The sequence below is a fragment of the Eriocheir sinensis genome, chromosome 28 (genome assembly GCF_024679095.1).
Source record: "Eriocheir sinensis breed Jianghai 21 chromosome 28, ASM2467909v1, whole genome shotgun sequence".
NCBI classification, from domain to species: domain Eukaryota; kingdom Metazoa; phylum Arthropoda; class Malacostraca; order Decapoda; family Varunidae; genus Eriocheir; species Eriocheir sinensis.
The window spans coordinates 11273112-11294913 of NC_066536.1; the positions used below are offsets into that span (position 1 = coordinate 11273112).

Consider the following 21802-nt stretch of genomic DNA (forward strand, 5'->3'; position numbering starts at 1 on the left):
TGAATTTGGGAGGGAGGAAAAGTGGGAGGGACACAGGAGATTTGGATAGGGTGAATTTGGGAGAGGGATGCGGGGGAAAGTAAGGGAGGGTGAATTTGGGAGGGAGGAAGGGAGGGATACAGGAGAGTTAGGGAGTATGAATCTGAGAGGGAGGAAAAGCGAGAAGGATACAGGAGATTTGGGTAGGGTGAATTTGGGAGGGAGGAAGGAAAGTTGGAGAGGGTGAATATGGGAGAGAGCAAGGAAGGGATACATGAGATTTGGGAAGGAGGAATTTGGGAGGGAGGAAGGAAAGTTAGGGGGGTGAATTTGGAAGAGAGGAAGGGAGGGAAAGGTACAGGAAAATTGGAGAGGGAAGGATACGGAGCGAGAAATACAGGCACCACAAGCTTTGGGGAAGACAGGAGTATGGGGAGGGAAGCTTAGTTTAGGGGAGGGGAGGGGAGGGGAGGGAAGGGGCGGCGTGACGCAAACCATGTACTGAAAACTTCCCCCTCACCCTCTCTTATTTTTTAATTTAAGACATGTATATATCACGTTTTTTACATGCACATTTTTAACTTTCCACTAATTCATGTCATAATTTATTGCTCATGATTTTTTTTTCTTTGTGTTTTCTTTTTTAATATCTTTCAGGAAAAAATATATAATATGCACCTATGTTCCTATGGCAATTTTGACTTATTACAATTTATTTACCCTCTCCTATTCCCTTTTTAGCCACCCCACACCAAGCCTTCTCTTCGTATGGCCATCTCAACTTCTTATTTATTTATCCTTCTCTTCTTTTCATTCTCCTCACACTGGGTCTTCTGTTCCCATAATCATCTCAACTTCCTATTTATTTATCCTTCTCTTATTCCCTTCGTATCCTTCTTCTGCCAAGGCTTCTGCTTATCTTTCCTTCACACTTAACTTTTCCCTTTTCCATTTCCTTTACCGTATTAACATTCACGTCCTCCTTATTCCTCCCCCGGGCACCCAACTTCTCCCCTTCTCCCCTCCACGCATCCCCTGCAGACTCTCTCCCTCCCTTCCCTCTTCTTACCTTTCCTTGCCTCCCTCCTTTCCTTCTTATCTTTCCTTCCCCTTTACTTTATATTTTTCTTCATACTATCATCCTCATTTTCTTTTTCGACCCATCCTTCATTTCAACCGTATATCTTCCCCTTTCCTTCTCTCCATACCGTCTCTCTCTCTCTCTCTCTCTCTCTCGTCCTTATCATCTTTCTTTCCTCCTATCTCCTCAACTTCCTTATCTTCCTTCCTCCTATGCCTCCCACCAGCTTCTCTCTCCCTTCTTCCTTCTCTCCTTCCCTCCCTCCATACGTTCCTCCATTTCCCCTCCATCCCTTGGTAATCACCTGGACACGCGTCTCCCATAATTCCGTCTTCTCCGCCTCCTCCTCCTCCTCCTCCTCCTACTCCTCCTTCTCCTCTTTTACAACCTGCCGCAATCACCCCCCTCTCCTTTCCCCTTCTCCATCCTCCTCCCCCTCCTCCTCACCTAACCAGACACCTCCTCCTCCTCCTCCTTTCCTCCTCCTCCTCTATCTCACCTAACCGGCCTCCTCCTCCTCCTCTTCGTCCTCCTCCTCTCCCTTCTACCCCCCTCGAAAAACGCCGCAGTATCACACACACACACACACACACACACACACACACACACACACACACACACACAGAGAGAGAGAGAGAGAGAGAGAGAGAGAGAGAGAGAGAGAGAGAGAGAGAGAGAGAGAGAGAGAGAGAGAGCGTGTGAGTGAGTGAGGGGAAATTCCCTATGATCCCACAAGCCACTCCCTCCCTTCCCCTCTTCCAGCCCGCGCGCGCACGTGTGTAGGCCAGAACGTGCACACACACACACACACACACACACACACACACACACACACACACACACACTACAACAGAATAAGAGGAAGTGAAGGAGATGAAGAAGGAAAACATATAAAGCAAGTAGAAAAAGCAATACTACTAACGATAAATTGACAATAACAACAACAATAATAACAATGATCATAACAATAATAATAATAATAATAATAATAATAATAATAATAATAATAATAATAATAATAATAATAATAATAATAATAATAATTCGACGACGAAAAACAAACGTAAAGGAAAAATGAGAGAGAGAGAGAGAGAGAGAGAGAGAGAGAGAGAGAGAGAGAGAGAGAGAGAGAGAGAGAGAGAGAGAGAGAGAGAGAGAGAGAGAGAGAGAGAGAGAGAGAGAGAGAGAGAAAAAAAATTCATACAACTTTGATATCTCGTTCCTGAAGTTGACGCTGGAGGGGAAAATGGGCGATCGAGGGAGGAGGGGAAGGAGGGACAGGAGGGAGAGAATCAGAGGGAAGGAGGAAGGGAAAGTAGGATAGGAGAGAGGGAATCAGAGAGAAGGAGAGGGAGGAGGAGGGGCAAACCTGGAAATGGAAGGCCGTTGACTGGGAGGAAATGGAGGTAAAGTAGGAATGAGGGGAAAAGGGAGGAAGGGAGAACAGCCGAAAAAAGGCAGCCAGGAAAAAGGGTGTAAGAGAGGAGACGAAAAAGGTCGAATAGGGAGGAAAACAGGGGAAAAAAAGGACGGATGTGGGAGGAAGGCGTCGATAAAAATATAATAATAATAATAATAATAATAATAATAATAATAATAATAATAATAATAATAATAATAATAATAATAATAATAATAATAATCATGGAAAAGCCTGGAAATAGAAGGTATAGTTAACTTAGAGGAAATGAAAACAAACTAGCTAAGAGGAAACTAGGAAAGGAGGGAAAATAGTAAATAAAAAAGTAAGTAAGGAAAATGAGAATAAGAGAAAGAAGGAAAGAAGAAGGGAAGGAAAAGAAGGAAGGGAGGAAGGAAGGACGGTCGATAAGAGAGGAAGGGGTCAAAAAGTTACTGAGGGAAGAGAAATGTAGGAGGAGGAGGAGGTAAAACGTAAGGAATAAGGGCTGTAAAGGAAAAAAAAAAAGGGGGGGGAGGGGACATATGACAAAGAATAAGAGGAACAGGAGAGAACGCGAAAAGGACATAGTATGGAAGGGAAGGAAAAGAAGGACAATAAGAATAAAGATGAGAGAGAGAATCTGGTGTGTGTGTGTGTGTGTGTGTGTGTGTGTGTGTGTGTGTGTCCCCGCGCGTACTATACATGCTGCAAGGGGAGAGGCGCCGCGGGAAGCTTAGTAACAGAGCGCACCGGACGATCGATTTAGCGGCAGTAAACATTGATCTCGCATCTGCTCGCCGACCCCAGGCACACCAAGATGGCCAGCAGGGGGAGTGAGAGAAGAGAAAGGAAAGAATGAAGGAAAGAAAGACAGAACGAAAGAAAGAAAGAAAAAAGGAAGAAAGGAAGGATGGATGAAAGAAAGGAAGGAAAGAAAAAGGGAAGGAAAGAAGAAAGGAAGGGAGGAAGGTGGGAAGGTTATGAGGAGGGAAAGAGACAAGGAGAAAAGCGTACAAAGGGAGGAAAAACTAAGGAAGGAAAGAAGGAAGCAAGGAAGGAAAGAAGGATGAAGGAAGGTAGGTGGGAAGGAAGGTCATGAGGAGAGAGAGCTAATGAGTAAAGGGAAAAAAAACGAAAGACGGAAAGGATGCAAAGGCCTCACTTACAGGTAATAAGGGGAGATGGGATGGAAGGACGGAAGGTCATGAGAAGGGAGAGGTTATGAAAAAAGGGGAAAAAGCTAACGAAAGACGGAAAGGCAGGAAAGGCCTAACTTGGAGGAATAAGAGATGAGGGGGGAGAAATAAGGAAGGAAGGAAGGAAAGAAGGAAGTCAGTCGGGAAGGTCAGTAAGAGATGAGATATGAAGAGAAATAAACAACGAGAGGAAAGATGGAAAATGAAGAATAGGTAAAATGAGAAGAATGAGTAAACGATGAAGAAAACAAAAGGCAAATATCTCGACAAAAAAAAAAAAAATTCTATCCCGAAGCTAATGAAAGTTGAAAAAAAAAGATAAAACAATCAAGTTCATACTCGTGTCTGGCTGTTTTCATTGATTTTATAGTAGAAAATATCAGAGACGTCGGCAAAGGGGGTAGAGGTGTGTGTGTGTGTGTGTGTGTGTGTGTGTGTGTGTGTGCAATATACATCAAATCTGCTATGAGTTATCTATAGTTGAATCGTTCCTACAGACATGATTAAACTTCTAAGGTGTGGGTAGTCAATGGCAAGTAACCTCTACATTCAGGGATAGGTGGAAGGCTCAACGGTACAGCTGATCTATAGCTAAGCCGCCCCCTCGTGCAGGATGATACGGTGTGAGAGAAAACGTAGGGATAAACGCACCCTAATGGCATCCTCGTGTAAACCTTACCATTAACAACCCACGGACGAAAATTGATGGGATATAATAGATAAGATATGAGTATGACTTTAGCACGATAAGAAGTAGTAAAACAACAAGAAGAAGAAGAAGAAGAAGATGAAAAAGATGATGATGATGATGATGATGATGAAGCAGAGAAAGAGGCAGAAAAAGAAGCAGAAAAGGAGGAGGAGGTGGAGAAGGAGGAGGCAGAAGAGGAAAAAGAGGAGGAGGAAGAATAAGAGGAAGAGAAAACACTAAGAAAAAAAAGAAAAAACAGAGGAAACTAAAGACACTAAGTAAACAAAAAAAAAAAAAGCAAAAACCAACATGATAAAAAAACACCACAAAAAACACAACTAAAAAAAAGTAAGAAAAATGACAAACAAAAAGCAATACGTAAAATCCAAATTGGTTCAAGGTCGAATGGCAGCCGCAGAGGGAGCAGGGGGGAGGTGGTTATTACAGTGGCTGATAACACCTGTTGGATTTAAATAAACGTTAATTGACTTCTACGCAGGTAACCGGGCCCTCCTAATTTTTCTTATCGCCTCCTTTTAATCGACATTCCTAAGATTCTGAAATGACACACACACAGTAGTAGTAGTAGTAGTAGTAGTAGTAGTAGTAGTAGTAGTAGTAGTAGTAGTAGTGGTGGTGGTGGCGGTGGTAGTAGTAGTAGTAGTAGTAGTAGTAGTAGTAGTAGTAGTAGTAGTAGTAGTAGTAGTAGTAGTAGTAGATATTAGGGTGAGTCAGGTAGTAACACGAGTAGGGAAGGAAAGGGAGATCTAGACGCAATATATGATAAGGTATTATGTATAGATTTAGTGCTAAGTAGTATTAGTGATATGGTTGGATGCCACAGTCATTAGCGAACAGAGTTGGGGCTAATGACGTCCAAGCTATAGAGCCCTCGATGATTGTGTCGGGAAAATAAACATGGGTGGAGGTATATTTTATGTAGTAGTAGTAGTAGCGGTAGTGGTAGTGCTGGTAGTGGTAGTAGTAGTAGAACGTGTGTCGGTATCAGTGGAATATCGTAAGTAGAAACGCTTATACGGTATTTCAAAGGACTGATAACATGAAAGTAGTAGGTCTTGTATTTGTAAGGCACGATTTGGGAAACTTGTATGCTTGAGAAACTTTGATATGAACGAAAGAAAAACAAACATGAGTAGGAAAACAGATGATAAGACTATAATAAGATTTCCTGTTCAGCGTTTCATATTACTTCGTATACTTCAAACTTGGATTATAAATTTACTAGCCTGTTTACTTATCTATCTAGTTATCTACTTATTTATCTACTTAAGTACAAATCAAGTCATCAAGAGGACAGTGACATTATTTTAAACTGACTCTCTCTCTCTCTCTCTCTCTCTCTCTCTCTCCAACGGTCAAGGATGTCGTAATTATTTTCGAAACTTCAGAGGAATTTTATTATTATTATTATTACTACAGTAGTAGTAGTAGTAGTAGTAGTAGTAGTAGTAGTAGTAGTAGTAGTAGTAGTAGTAGTAGTAGTAGTAGTAGTAGAAGACAAGAAGAAGAAGAAGAAGAAGAAGAAGAAGAAGAAGAAGAAGAAGAAGCTGTTGTTGTTGTTGTTGTTGTTGTTGTAATTTTTGTTATTATAGTAGCACATACATCGGTGGAGGTGGTTGGTATAACTGTTGCTGGTGCTGAAGGTGGAGCAATAGCGAGATAAGAGGGAGGGAATACGGCTTCCAGATAAGATAGCTCCGGTGAAAGAGGGTGAAAATAACGGGGATGAGGGAGAGGGCGACGATAAGGGAATTTAACACATTCCTGAATTAAGAAAGGAAAGCGAGAGGAGATATAATATTACTGAAGATACTATATGCACAAGTCATGAAACACACACACACACACACACACACACACACACATAGATAGATATGTATGTATGTATGTATGCTATACTTTCACAAAGGAAATACACGAATAACTAATGAAATAATCGCGGTGTGATTAGGTGGGTAAGCGATTCATCATAAAATGATAATGATAATCTCCTCTGTTGTTTTATAAGTTGTAAAAATTATATGTACACTGACGACTTTGTATGTATGTATGTATGCATGAATACATATGCGTATGTATGTACCTTCTGACGTATGTATATATGTTTGTATTATTATTATTATTATTATTATTATTATTATTATTATTATTATTATTATTATTATTATTATTGTCATTATCTCTAAAATCTCCTGGAAAATGAAATTGCTGAGTGTCTCATGACCTTTCCATAACTCTCTCTCTCTCTCCCCCTCTCTCTCTCTCTCTCTCTCTCTCTCTCTCTCACACACACACACACACACACACACACATGCCCTTGACAGAGAGGGAGGGAGGGGGTAAGGAGACAGAGGAGGAGAAGGGAGAGGAAGGAAGAGACAGCCAATATTTACCTGGTGGGGGGAGGGATAATAATTACCGCTATACGTACAGGTAATTGAACTCATCACCTCCACTCACCACCACCACCATTATCAGCCCAGCATTTAGCGTTTGCCCCACACTGGTCCTTGTTTAGTAATATTACGTAATGTTACCACCCACTGCCATTCATTCCTCTTGTCTAATAAACAGTACCATTATAAACAACACCAGTACAAGCGCCAGTACCACCACCACCACCACCAACAACAACAACAACAACAACAACAACATCAACAGTCCACCGTAATATCACTTTTGGTTAAGTTTTATACATTTCCAACACGCGCAGCCATAGCGTATAACCCCCAATTTAACCTTTACCTTTTCATTTGTTGTCGTTTTTCTCTAATCCTGTCTTGCTCTCTCTCCAAATGAAAAATGAAAAACGAGAATGCGTATATTTGTTATGTATGATGTAGATTTATTTTAAGTATGAGCCGGCTAGTAAAGATGATAGTGCAGCAGCAGTGTTGTTGTTGTTGTTGTTGTAGTAGTAGTAGTAGTAGTAGTAGTAGTAGTAGTAGTAGTAGTAGTAGTAGTAGTAGTAGTAGTAGTAGTAGTAGTAGTAGTAGTAGTAGTAGTAGTAGTAGTAGAAGTAGTAGTAGTAGTAGTAGTTGTTGTAGTAGTAGTAGTAGTAGTAGTAGTAATAGTAGTATAGTAGTATTTGTTGCTGTAGTATGTTAACATCATTACAATCAACATCATCATCATTCATCACTATCATTGCTATTTTCGTCGCCGTCCAAACCCGCGTCAAGCCGTCACTATGGCTACCACAGTGCTAGCAACTCTTTCAGAAAAATGTATTAAGTTAACATTGGTACGGTACAGTGAACAGTGGCGTGAATACTTACCTCGCCCAATGTGATAATGATAATAATAATAATAATAATAATAATAATAATAATAATAATAATAATAATAAATGGAACGTACCCTCAGTACCTATATAACTACAACGCAATTTGCAGCATCTTTCTCTCTCTCTCTCTCTCTCTCTCTCTAACAACCGGCTACACCAATTACGTACCTTGCTTAAAAATGCCGACATAATGAGACATGCTTCCCTCTTTCCTTCCTATCCCCACCTCCTTCCCCTCCCTCCCCCCCTTCAGCGGGTCACAATGCCTGAGCCGGCCTTCTGAGGGGGAGGGGAAGGGGGAAGGGCGGAAAGGGGAAGAGGGAAGGGGAACAATGATGGGTGTGAGTGTGGTCTGTCATACCCCTTCCTGCTCCTGCTTCTTCCTCTGTACCCCATGCCTCCCTCTCTTCCTCCTCCTCTTCTATCCTGTCCTCCTCCTCCTCCTCTTCTTCCCTGTCTTTATCTTTTTTTTATTTTGGGGGATTCCTTTCTTTCAATTTCCTAGTTTTTTTCTTCCTTTTTTTTCATTTTTACTCCTCCTCCTCCTTTTTTCGTTCTTTTCCTTCTCTTATCTATATCATTCTTTCTTCACACACTTATTCTTTTTTCCTATTTCCTATTTTCTTTTATTCTTTCCGTTCCGTTCCTCTCCTTTTCTTACTTTTCTTATTCATTTATTACTATTACCTCCTCCTCCTCTTCTTCTTCTTCTTCCACCTTCCATTGCCTTCCTTTCCCTCACTTCTTCCTACCTTTCTTATACTCTATTTTATTTCCTCTTCCTCCTCCTCTTCTTCTTCTTACATCTACGTTCCCCTTTTTTTTCTCTCTCTCTCTTCCTGTTATTTCCTACTTATTCGTCCCCTTCATCTCTTTCTACTTTTTTTTTCTATTCCTTTCCTTTCCATGTCTCAATTTCCGCTTTCCTTATGTTGCATCTCCTCCTCTTTTTATCTCCCTTTTTGTATTCCTTCCCTATATCCTTCTCGTCTCTCTCCTTTGTTCCCGCTTCTTACTCCTGCCCCTCCTCCTCCTCCTTCTCTCTCCTCGGTATTTCCTCCTTGATTCATTTTTCCTTTTCCGACCTTTCCTCCACTATGTCCGTTCCATTTCTCTTCGTCCTCCTCCTCCTTCCTCCTTTTCCCTCCTTATCTCCTCTGACTCATTTTATTTTTCCTCCAAAGGGCTCACATTTTTCGCCCTCTGATAACAGTACCCGCGTAAATCTCTCTCTCTCTCTCTCTCTGATTCCTTTCCTTTGTTCCATCTTTTTTTTTCTTACACCCTATTAAGTCCTCATACTCAGGTCTTATAAGAGTATTCCCGTCTACTCTTTTTTTTACAGTAAAGGAAGCAGCTCAAGGGGAAAAACAAACAAAATACCAATGAAGCCCGAAACGCGTTGCTCCTGTAAAGAAAAAAATAGAACGAGGGGCAAGAGCCGGAAAGTGAATGTCTAGTAATAGTATAATACGAGACATTTACGTCGGTGACTCTTGCTTTGTTCTCCCATGACAATCAATCAATCAATCAATGGGGGCATACGCCGGACGAGTCTCCATGCAGGCGCCCTTCCCATCCTGAGTACCTTCTGGCAGGATCTATCGACTTGCTCAAGTCACTAACTCTGTGGGCGTCCCCTTTGCCTCCTCCACTCAGGATTGTCTCTTACAGAGACAACCCGATGAGCAGGGTAGGCTTCTGGGCAACGTGCCACGAGCCCGTATGGCCTGAGTTGGCGGTGACGGAAAATGCAGGTAATATATGTCTAATCAGTCTCACGATGTAGTCGCCGGTTTGACACAAAGTCATTCCAGCTATATCCCGTAATTCTGCGTAGACACATTACCAGATCCATCAATCCACCGTTTTAAGTCCCGATTCAGTGTCCATGTCTCACAGACATAGAGTAATACAACGAGCACAAGAGACTTGAAGATCCGTGTGCCACGCCAATCCGCCGTAAGACTTCCTGGCAAGACTCACCGTTGTCCTGAGCTGTGCTACCAAGGTATGCGAATTTTTTTTTGAGATCTCGTGTCCTCGCCACACGCATGAGCACATTGTAAATGTTGTTTCATCTAGCAAGCCTTCAAACACCTGCTTGGCCCAAGGGCTTCGTCTCCTCGTGCCACGCCTCGAGAACCATCACCAAAATTTCCAGCGACTCCGCAAGGATTACTGCATAATCGGCAAAAACAAGGTCAGTGATCCTGGTATTGCCAATGGATGTTCTACAATGACTCTGGTCCACAACTCTGCCTAGTACCCAGTCCATACAAGTGTTGGAAAGTGATGGGGCAAGAACACAGACCTGCCTCAGTCCCGCATTCACGCGGGAAAGAAGTTGGACAAGCCCCACTCACACACACACAACACACACTTTTACAGCCTCTCAGCCCCATAATACAGGCCAGTCAGCAAACCAATAGTCCTTGCAGAAATCCCACGAAGTCGCAAACGATCCCACAGTGCCTCGCGATGCACTGAGTCATACGCCTGCTCGAGATCGACATAGGCTGCAAGCATCCACTGTCGAAACTCACGCGGGCGCTCCACCAATACGCCAAGCGCTAGGATAGGGTCAGTTGCTGACTTACCAGGCGTGAACCCAGACTGTCCAGATCTCTGCAACTTCAGCAGCTGGCTGCGAATTCGCAGCAGCAATGGGTAGGCAAACACATTGCCTAGCACACTGAGCAGTGTAAAAGTATGGCAAGTTTTATCTTTATCTTATCAGCCCCACAATAACGTTTATCTCCTTGGCTGACTTCTTCATATACCCTTGCCAGCACTGCACCTTCTTCTCTTCCACCTCAATTACTGCTTTCACTGCTGCTACTTCTACTACTACTACTACCACGACTACTACTACTTCTACTACTACTACTAAGAGGAGGAGGAGGAGGAGGAAGAGGAGGAGGAGGAGGAGGAGATATTTTTAAACTCTTCAATAACCCTCCCTTTCATATTTTTACCTTCATTCGACCAAATATGAATAAAAAAGGGACTGCGCGTAATAAGACATCTTTGAAGATTAATTGGGTTTTAATTTTGCAGCTATGGCATTGAATAACCTTCCCTCGCACTTTTTCTCCGCCATCTTTACGGCTTAATTAAGTATGGAAGGTATTTTACAGGTATGCTCTTAACTAACCTCCCCTTCCAGGTTTTTTTTTATGTTGTTCCTTTCTTTTGACTTGCCATCTTTAATAAGGGGAGGGCTGACACATGTGGAGACTGTTGTTGTTTTTGTTGTTGATGATGATGATGATGATGATGATGATGATGTTGTTGCTGTTGTTGTTACTTTCATTGGAGTGCTTTAAATTACTCTTCTTTTTCACTGCCTTTTATTTTCACCTCACGACTCGATACCTTTAATTACCAAGGTGAGCGTTGAACCACCTGTCATTACCGTACTTTAAACTTCAATGTCAATGATAAGCTCTTCTATGACCTTTCCTCCCTTTTTCACACAATCCCGGCACGACTTAATAGCTTCTTAAAAAGGGGAATATCAAAGTATGTTGTATATTATTTGGATATGGTGACTTTTTAAGGCTTTTTTTTCATTTTCTTTTCTTTTTTTTTTACCCTTGAGTTTTTTTTCCTTAAATGTAAAAAAAAAAATGTTCATTTCGCAGGATACAGCACGCACTTTTTCCGTCTATTTTCCTCTTGTTTGCCGTGTTTACAGTTTCCGTGTCTCCCTTTGGCATATAATCATAAAAAAAGAGCGTGTGTCACTCTCTTCGAGGCGTTAATTTGACAGACCACAAAAGAGGTACGGTAACTCTATTCTTTGGGGGTGAATTTGAGAAGAAAAAACCATTTTCTCTCTTCGTCACTTGGAATATGCAGGTGTGTGGGGAAGGTGTGTGTGAGGGAGGAGAAGGAGGAGACGGGGAGGGGTTGAGGTGTTATATCTTGAGGGTGCGTCAAGGGAATAGCTGAGGAATTGATAAATAAGCCTCCAACCCAGCCCCACGTGCACAGCTCTCCCTGCCCATTCCTATATTAAATACCTAAGCCCGTATACTCCAACATTTCGGAGCTTACACCCACGCACACACACATTTGATAGGGGTTTCGTAGATGTTGGGGGTATTTCCATGGGTTGTTTTATGAGCATAGCGATAGTGTTACAAGGCCTCTCCACCATAAAAGTAAAAAATGTTCATGAGAACCCGACTAATCTCCTTTGTAGCCTTTGGAAATATATGGTTGTTACGAAAGCCGAAAGCCTCTGGGAATACGGTGCCTAGTCTCACAAAACTCTCACACTCATTACCAACACTCCTCACAATACAATGCAAATCTTTACCTCGCCTGAATCACCCAACGCATACTTTCAACTCCACAGGGTATAAATAATAATACAAAAGTGAATGAGTTGTGCTGTTTGCTTTATATTTATTGAGGGATAAGTGGATTCTAGTGCTATCAAAAAGGATGGGATACTTAAGTTTAATAATTATACCGTATTACTGCATTCCCTGGTTATTATTGATGCTTTCCTCTGGTAGTGCAATTACTATGATGATTCTACGTTTCTAGAAGCTTATATGAATCAACCAGTTCCCTCTTCTGGCTATATACATGAACATACATACATACATACTAACATATATACAAATACATACATACATTTCCACTCCACTTGAGCAAATCATCTCAATAACTCTCTCTCTCTCTCTCTCTCTCTCTCTCTCTCTCTCTCTCTCTCTCTCTCTCTCTCTCTCTCTCTCTCTCTCTCCCCTTTACGTTTTACGATCAATCGGTTAATGTTGAGAGCAAATTACATGATCTCCCGCTACCCTCTCCTCCTCTTCGCACTCCTCCTCCTGCTCCTCATCCTCATCCTTTTTCATCATTTTGTTCTCGTTCTTATTTATCTTCTTTCTTCTTTGTCTCTACTAATACCTTTTCCTCCTCCTTATTCCTCTCCTCCTCCTCCTCCTATTCGTGTTTCTTCTTCTTCTTGTCAATGAGCGACAGAAAGAGAGAGTGAGAGAGAGATAGCAAATACAAATGTAACGGAATTTTCTTATCAAACAGTTATAGATATCTCCTCTCATCACACACACACACACACACACACACACACACACACACACACACTGATCCTTGTCGTTGCTTCCCTACCGTTCATGAGGAATAAGAGGAAAGGGAGAAGGTAAAAGAGGATGACAGGAGGAAAGGAACAAATGCAGCAGCAAAAGGAGAGACACAGGAAGGAGGGGAGAGGAAGTAGAGAGAGGAAAGGAAGGAAGTGGTGGAGGGAAGGACGATTACATGCGCTCTCTCTCTCTCTCTCTCTCTCTCTCTCTCTCTCTCTCTCTCTGTCTCGCTTCCCTTGCCCTTTTCCTCTTTTTTCCCCTCGGGTGCAGGTAACAGGGTTATATATTGATTGGTCTGGTGGTGGTGGTGGTGGGTGACGGTGGTGGTGGGTGATGGAGATGGCAGTGGTGGTGGGGCATAAAAATAAAGAAAAAATATCTGACCCTGACCGAGAAATAATGAAAAAAGAAAGATAGACAGAAGTAAATTGGTAGCTAGAGAGATAGTTATAGATCGATAGACAGATGGATAGATAGACAAATACAGATAGATTGATAGATAAATAGATATATATAGGCAGAATAACGTGACATGGATAGACTAACAGACATACAGATAATAGCTAAGGACAGATATGCAGATGGATATAGACAAATACAGATAGATTAATAGATAAATGGATAGATAGGCAGAATAACGTGACATGGATAGATAAAGAGACAGATAAATTGATAGATAAATTGATAGGCAGAATAACATGACAAATGGTATAACGCCCTAATCTATTCAACAACTCCATTCTCTCCCTTCCCTTTACCCACACTGCCCCCCCCCCTTCCTTTATCCTATTACCTACCCCCTCCTCACCCATCCCTCCCTCATGCCCTCTCTACCCGCTTCCCTTTGTACCCACGTCCCCCCGCCCACCGACAAGCCCACTCCGTCCCACCCTCCTCCTCTCCCTTCCCTCCAGTCGGTATCCCACAAAAATCGATTGAATCTTACCCTTTCAGAGAGAGAGAGAGAGAGAGAGAGAGAGAGAGAGAGAGAGAGAGAGAGAGAAATTAATAAATCCATGGCTGCGTAAAAACGTCAAATCTCTCTCTCTCTCTCTCTCTCTCTCTCACACACACACACACACACACACACAGATCAAGCTTACGATGTGATTACGAGCGATACTGAAGTACAGCCCCACCACCCTCTCCTCCTCCTCCTCCTCATCCCCCGCCCTCACATCCTCCTCCCCCTCCTCCTCCTCCTCTTCTCAAAATCATGACTTCTCCCTCTCGTTCTTGATCCAAGCTCCCTAATAAGTCACTCCTCTCTCTCTCTCTCTCTCTCTCTCTCTCTCTCTCTCTCTCTCTCTCTCTGACCCCGATTCCCCTTCATCTCCCATCCACACATCCTTTGAGTTTTTAACTTCCACTCCTCATCCACACTCTACCCTCCCCCTCTTCTTCTTTACTCTCTCTCTCTCTCTCTCTCTCTCTCTCTCTCTCATTCATTTCCTTTCTTTAATCTTATCAGTGAATTTCCTTACAGTGTCATCGCACACAGTATATATATTACACGGCAACAACTTTAACCTAAAAACGATTAAAAACAAACCAGTATAAAACACCTAAAGAAAGAAAGAAAGAAACACAAATACTGCAGATGATATTAACAAGAGAATATACACCACTCTTACCGACACACCAAAAATAATACTAATGATCTATTGTCTCTAATCAAAGCGTATTTTGCGGTGGTATTTCACTATTCTCTCTCTCTCTCTCTCTCTCTCTCTCTCTCTCTCTCTCTCTCTCTCTCTCTCTCTCTCTCTCTCTCTCTCTCTCACTACTATTGTTTTCCTTCTCCCTCTCTCTCTCTCATTACCCTGCGTGTGAGGCGAACGCTTGTGCCTCTGACTGACAGGATAGCATAGCGTGGTGTGGCGTGGCGTGGGAGGCTGCAAAAGGTCGTGGGAGTGTATGAAGTGTGGGAGTTTGTAGCTACGTATATGTGTGTGTGTGTGATTGTGTCTGTAAGATTGATAGTGTGTGTGTGTGTGTGTGTGTGTGTGTTAGCAGGCAGAGGCGCGTGTTAAAGAGGGATAGAAGAGACTGAGTGTTGGTGTTTATGTGGAAGACTTAAAGAGTTGTTAGAACATAAAACAGGCAGAGTATTAAAGAGTGGAGAGAGAACTGAGTAGGAGGAGGAGGAGGAGGTGGTTAAAGTAGAAGGCGTTTAGGGCGTGCATGTGGAAGAGTTTGGGGGTGAATAAGGGAGAATGAGATGAGGTAAGTAGGATGAAGAGATGAAGAGAGATGAAGGAGAGGAAGGGTAGGTAAGGTGGAGGATATGAGTATGAAAAAAAAAAGAGGGATGTGAGGAAGTGTATGAAGATGAGGTGGTGATGGGGTATGTGAGTGAGGCGGAGAGGATGCACGGGAGAGTCTGAGGATGAGGTGAAGTGGGAAGCTGGGTATGGGAGACCAAGAGGAAGGAGGAAGATGATGATGATGATGGAGATGATGGGTGCGTGCGTGGATGGAAAGGGACCCAGAGCAAAGATAAACGGACATATAGTTAAACATTTCGTCGCCCAAGCACACATGTAATGCCAGATTATTGTAAGGAGTCAAAAAGTGTGTCCAAATAAGTGAGAAAGATTAACGGTCACTGCGGGCCTCTCACTTAAACACTTATTTGGACACACTTTTTGACTCCTATACTCATTTTCCTTCCTTACAAAAATCTGGTATTACCCACACATTTGGCAAGGCTTTCCTAGGAGTTGCGGGTCTTTCCTGGGTGGGGGGGGGGGGGATTTATTTGACCGTGGGTGGAGTCTAACAATGCTTCTCTACCATGAACTAAAAAAAACACCTACGCATTTTACTTTTTTTTTTTTTTTTTGCATTTAGAAATAACTAATGAGAAAGTCGGTACCGTTGCAGGGTATGGCAATTTACAGACTCTACCAGTACGCTCTTGCTAGGCGCATATTCGCTTGTCGGGTCGAGTTGGTTGGCATAGGAGACAAAAACACGATTAGGCCACATACCGGAAACTATAATTACGAAATGAAGCGAGCGTTGGTGGTGGTGGTGGTGGTGTGTTTGGAGAATGAGTGGGGGGAGGGGGAAGGGGGGGCAGGGAGGAGATGAGAAAGGAAACAAAAACACACAGAGAGAGAGAGAGAGAGAGAGAGAGAGAGAGAGAGAGAGAGAGAGAGAGAGAGAGAGGTACGACTAATAAGGGTGCATTATGACGAAGTTGAAATATCTCACTTCCGTTGCCGTTAGTTTTGCAATAAGCAGGAACCGGACTCTCTCTCTCTCTCTCTCTCTCTCTCTCTCTCTGATACTAACAGATTGCTTTTTCAACCCAAAGGGGGGAGAGAGAGAGAGAGAGAGAGAGAGAGAGAGAGAGAGAGAGAGAGAGAGAGAGAGAGAGAGAGAGAGAGAGAGAGAGAAAATGTCAAAGAGATGCACACCTCAAGTAGGTCAGGATGAGAAGCGAAAGGAGGAGGAGGAGGAGCAGGAGGAGGAGGAAGCCTTACATGTTTTGTGGCTCTAATTAGGTGGACAGGTGGAGGACACAGCACCGGTCGACACGCGGACATGGTAATCCCGCAGAAAGGGTTCGAATCCCGCCACAAAAAAAACAGGGCATTTACAACCATTACCGAGTGGCGTAAGATAACCCTCATGCTTCGTAGAGCTTTAATCAACCCTACCTTCTGCGAGTGTGGTCAAGAGGGGGCACTGGAGGGGAAGGGTGGGGGGGGGGCGAGCAGCATAAGCCAAGCATGAGTCAAATATCGCGACAGATTATAAAAAAAATTCGGTCGCGCCACTAACAAACTGGAGCAGAGCCGCAGAGCCCTCAACAGATCCTACCGACGTCATAAGCTACACGGAATAAACACACACACACACACACACACACACACACACACACACACACACACAGAGTAACGTTATCAGAGGGAATAAACAGTCATCTGCGCGTCACACGAAAAGCTGGTATAATGGTGTTTGCTGAAGGTGTGAGGAAATGGGGGGGTGGGGAGGAGGAGAAGGATGAAAGGAGTGAAGAAAAACTGGAGGAGAAGAAAGAGTGAAGGAAGGGGAAGGAAGGGGGTGGTGAGACAAGGAGGAGGAATGCGTGTGCAGGTGTCAAGGAAGTCGAAGGAGCAGCGGTAGGAGGGGAGAGGGAGGAGCAACGGAGAAAGAGGAAAAGTGAGTGAGGGATGAAGACGAGAAAGACAGAGAATAGATGTGAGCAGGTGTCGGGGTACAGGTGGAAGATGGGAGTGGGAGAAGCAAACGAAGGGGTAAAATGAGTGAGGGATGAAGACGAGAAAGGCAGAGAATAGATGTGAGCAGGTGTCGAGGTACAGGTGGAAGATGGGGGGTTGGAGGGGAGTGAAGGTGTGGGAGTAAGAAGATATGCTCGTGGAGTGAGGATGTAGATAAAGAGCATGATTCAGATTCACACAGGTCACATTTACATTTTCTACAGCCTACGTGTTTAAAAAATGCCGGAAGAAAGTCACCCTAATCATCAACGTAATCATCACCATTAGTAGTAGTAGTAGTAGTAGTAGTAGTAGTAGTAGTAGTAGTAGTAGTAGTAGTAGTAGTAGTAGTAGTAGTAGTAGTAGTAGTAGTAGTAGTAGTAGTAGTAGTAGTAGTAGTAGTAGTAGTAGTAGTAGTAGTAGTAGTAGTAGTAGTAGTAGTAGTAGTAGGAGGAGGAGGAGGAGGAGGAGGAGGACTGATATAAAAAATTGCTGTCAAGGAGGGCCTACCTTTTTAATTTGTGCAATTTAACCTTTGATGGCATTACCAAATCAGCAATAATAATAATAATAATAATAATAATAATAATAATAATAATAATAATAATAACAAAAATTATTTTACAGTAATACGTAAGAATCCTGATCTTATCTTGTGTTCATAATACCCTAATTTTAGATAGCCTTAAAATGTGTGGGTGGGTAATAACTGACCTTATCTAAACAATTCACCCTTCCTCTAATACTTCCACTCAAACACACACACATAATGTTACTAAGATTGAGACAGACAGATAGACAGACTGGCCCACACTAACATAGTAACATTCACAATACAAGAACAAAAATGGAAGCATCATTACAAGTGCTGCCACGAGTCCCTGGCACGAGCAGCCACTGACACCACTGAGCCTCAATGCCGCCTCGCCCTCCTTCCTGTCTAGTCGAGTACAGAGCACTTCCATGACACTCAGATGGGCCTTACTGGCTGGAATGGTTTAATACTGTTCTAGCACTAGGCAGCCAAAATCCAGGACTAGGGTAACTTGGCACGACTGTGTATGGGGGGGAGGGGGGGGGGGGGGCACCTGCTAACATCTGTATAGCTTCTTTTTGTATTCTCCAGCTAGACATCTTGAACTAATGATAAACCCAATTAACTAATGACCATATTATCCAACTATACATCTTGAGCAAATAAACATGATGAACTAATGACCATGACCGAATAGCTAACGACCATATTAAGTTCAACTCCACGAATATATAAGTGAATGTACATATCAGTCAACAATACAACATTTAATCTTTAAATAAATAAAAAATTACTGGACCAACAAAGAGAGAAAAATATTTACTACAAGTAAGAAAAAGACATGAGTTGCAGTGCATAAAATACCATCCCCCAAAGAACAACGAAACCCACAACAATACAACAGGCACACACCCAACTGTTCATCAGCCACACCTACCTTGACGAAGTTGTCGGGGAAGACGCCGGAGTTGGGGCCGACGGTGCCCCGGTACCACCCAGTCTCCTGGCGGGAGACATTGGTGATGGTGTCCCCAACGCAGAGGCGGAGCTCGTCCTCATGCTGCGGCTCGTAGGCATACAACACCTCCACCTCTGGGCCAGGAAGGAGGAAGGGTAGGTGGTGGAAGGGGCAGTGGAAAGGGGAGGTGGTGGTTGAGAGGGAAGACAAGGTAATAATGGAGGAGAATGAGGTGGTAGTGGTGGTGGAGGAGGAAAAAGAAGGGGTGATAGTGTTGGTGAGAGAGGACAAAGAGGAATGGCCAGTAGAAGGGGAGGTAGTAGAGGAGATGGATGTTAGGTGACAGTGGAGGAGGAGGTGGTAGTGATAAAGGAAGAAGATCAGGAAGATGAATAGGTGGACAAGATAGAAGGGGGGAAAGGAAATATGAGTGGTGACAGAGGATGTGAAAGACGAAGAGGAGAAGGAGCAATAAGATAAGGAGGAGGATGTGAACGTGGGTACAAAAGTTGAGGATGGGAACCAATATGAGGAAGAGGAAGTGGTAGTAGTCCAGGAAAAGGAGGATAAAAGAGTGTATGATAATAAGGAGAAGCAAAGGTTAAAAGGCAGGGGGAGGGTGATAGTGGGTATGAAGGAGGGGGGGGAGAGAAAGTTGAAGTTTAGTGTTTGGATAATGGTAACATTTATTGTAGTGCCATAAACATAAACCCTTGTAACTGATGACTTTATGTAATGTATTCATGAGTTGGATACAGACTTTTCTCATGCTCCTTTTACAGTATAGAAGGACACTGTTCTCATCCATGAAATGACATGATCTATTAGTCAGGTTTGTCTTCTCTTCCTCTGACATACTAAACTTAAGTTCTTGACAAAACAACTTGCCACCAAGTAATTTACTAATGATCTACTTGAGATGTATTTGTACTCATAATAAATTTGAAAAACTACACATTTTAAATTGAATTCTCAATTACAAAAATTACATTAAAATTACCTAAGATGATTAAAGCTTGAAAATAAAGTATTCCTCAAACTGACCAACAACTTGCTGAAATAATCAAAGCATATACAAATATGGTCTAAATACCCTCATTAGAATATTTATTTTCTAATTAGAGGCAAAATGTGTGTACAATGTCCTGTGTTAATGGGCTCTTACTCACTATAAGGTCAAGGGCCAAAAAGGTGGATATATGAGCACAGAGGCCACACACAAATATGAAGTATTCTCACATTATTTGTCTCTTTTACGGCAAAAGATAGCTAAAAGCAATTGCACACTGAGCATCAGGAACACCTCGAGGTAAAGGGAAATTTGTGAGAATACTTTATATTTGTGTGTGGCCTCTGTGCTGATATCCACCTCTTTGGCCCATGACTTTGTGGTGAGTAAGAGCCCATTAACACAGGACACACGAAAGGTGTGATATTCAGGTCACCACTGTGTGCCTTCCCCAGGTTTTTCCAGGTACCAGTACCTATTTATCTACCAGAGAGGGTGGGCTCCACATAGACTGCCTGGGTTGGGATTCGAACCCAAGCCCGAGAATGTTACTAGGCTAAGCTAACCAATACACCACGAAGGTGTAAGAGGAATTATGCATAACTTCTGGAGTAGATCAATAAAGCCAGTCATGGTAATAATTAGAGGCAGGATAGTTAATAACAGACCTTGGGAAGCAACAGAGAAAAATGCTAAAAATAGGGAATAGATGAAGGGATGTGGCAGGATGTGAAGGAGTGGCAAGATGTAATGGAAAGATGGGGTGTAAAGGATGTAAAACAAGACCTGATACCAATAAAATTGGTGAATTTTAGCACAAGACATCACATTAATAAGATTAATTGCAATATGTAGGTTTAAACTTGAGTGGATTACCTATACATAAAAGTGAGCTTGCTAACAACAGAGGACAGCATTCAGAGGTGCATGAGGAAAGGAGTACAAGTTCTGTGGGAGGATGCCTTGTGGGGCTGAAAGGTGAGGACTGGGACAGGGACACAATAACTGGGCTGTGCAAGGGTAAAGGATATTTGGCTGAAGATGGGTACGGTATATGATAGTGTGTTGGTGTACTCTAGCTTTGCCTATAAATCCCATTTTTTCTGTTCTCTGTAATATATCTACATATTTTATTATCTATTATGTTTACTTGATGGCATTGCTACATCTTTGTAATATGTCATCCCTGATAAAGTTTTGGAACAACTTTTCGATATTATATGATGTCCTATTTGTTGCCATTATCTTTACTTTCTTAAACAATTCTCCTTTAAGTATTCAAAGAGAACTCCTGTTATCTACTAGCACTTATACCTCAATATTTCAAACCAACACATGCCTCCTTTACTTTCTGGTTTGTTTTAAATTACACATTATGATTTACTTTTCTGTTTATATATTGATGATTAAGTAATGGTAATCAATAGTAATAGTAATAGAAAACAATTAGAATGATAGTAATAAAAGATAACTCAAGAGATAGTGATATAATTCAAAATTCATAATAAGAGAAACCCTGTAACAGACTATATGATCAGTCAGGGCTCTATCGTGCTGTGTTAAGGTGGGCTGAGGCCTGGCACTGGTCCACCACTGGCCTGCAGCAGCCAGCCCCGGGTGCTGGCCTGGGGTGTGCCTGGGCCCCAGGACAGCCCCGCGGCCACCACCTGTCACAGCGGCTGTCACCCGCCTGGCGGCCACGGGTCCAGGGTTTCCGGGACTCCCCCGCCGACACACGCCCCACTGTGCCAAACTGCATTCACGGACCACGGGACACTCACCCATGTCACACTGGTTTCCTTAAAATTTACCGCATCGCCCCCGCGCACGACACACAACGCTTCTCCTCCACGGCGGTGACGGTCCCACTGGCGGCCCCGCGTCCCGACGCCCGCCCCGCCGCGGCGCCGCCCGCCCCAGCACACGGGGAGACCGGGAATTTACAACTGAGCCCTGATATATTGCCTCATTGATCCCTTTATATTAAATTACATAGCCTGATCAGCAAAACTACAGCTTATGTAAACATCTCTTGACCAAATAAAGTTTTTTTTCTTCGGAAGATAAAATCGAAGAGTGAAATCGGACAGAGGAACGCTTGTGGAAAAACGTTGTATGGTAAACACACCATTAGGATATCCTTGAGGCTTATGATTGGCTAGTGTGCATGCAAAAGTGCTATTTATTTAATTCTAATGTATTACTGAATACTATTTTGGGCTTTATGAATTAATATAAGCTTATTTGTATCAAACAAATGTCAAAACATTCAGTTTCAGTCCCTGCCAG

The 21802-nt window shown here is 42.8% G+C and overlaps 1 long non-coding RNA gene across 8 annotated transcripts in view; it reads right to left on the reverse strand.

Moving 5' to 3' along the window:
* The window catches only part of LOC127004506 (uncharacterized), a 66202-nt gene extending 44600 nt beyond the window's left edge, over positions 1-21602 (reverse strand). For 2 of the 8 annotated variants that reach the window (XR_007757860.1, XR_007757859.1), the window contains exons 1-2: positions 21295-21584; positions 18484-18638 (exon numbers count right to left, since the gene is read on the reverse strand). This is a non-coding gene — a long non-coding RNA (uncharacterized LOC127004506). Of the gene's footprint in view, positions 1-17653; positions 18000-18479; positions 18639-21294 lie in introns of those variants that run through there. The other 6 variants (XR_007757864.1, XR_007757865.1, XR_007757861.1 and 3 more) reach the window with 6 other exon arrangements.
* Positions 21603-21802: the final 200 nt, after the last annotated feature.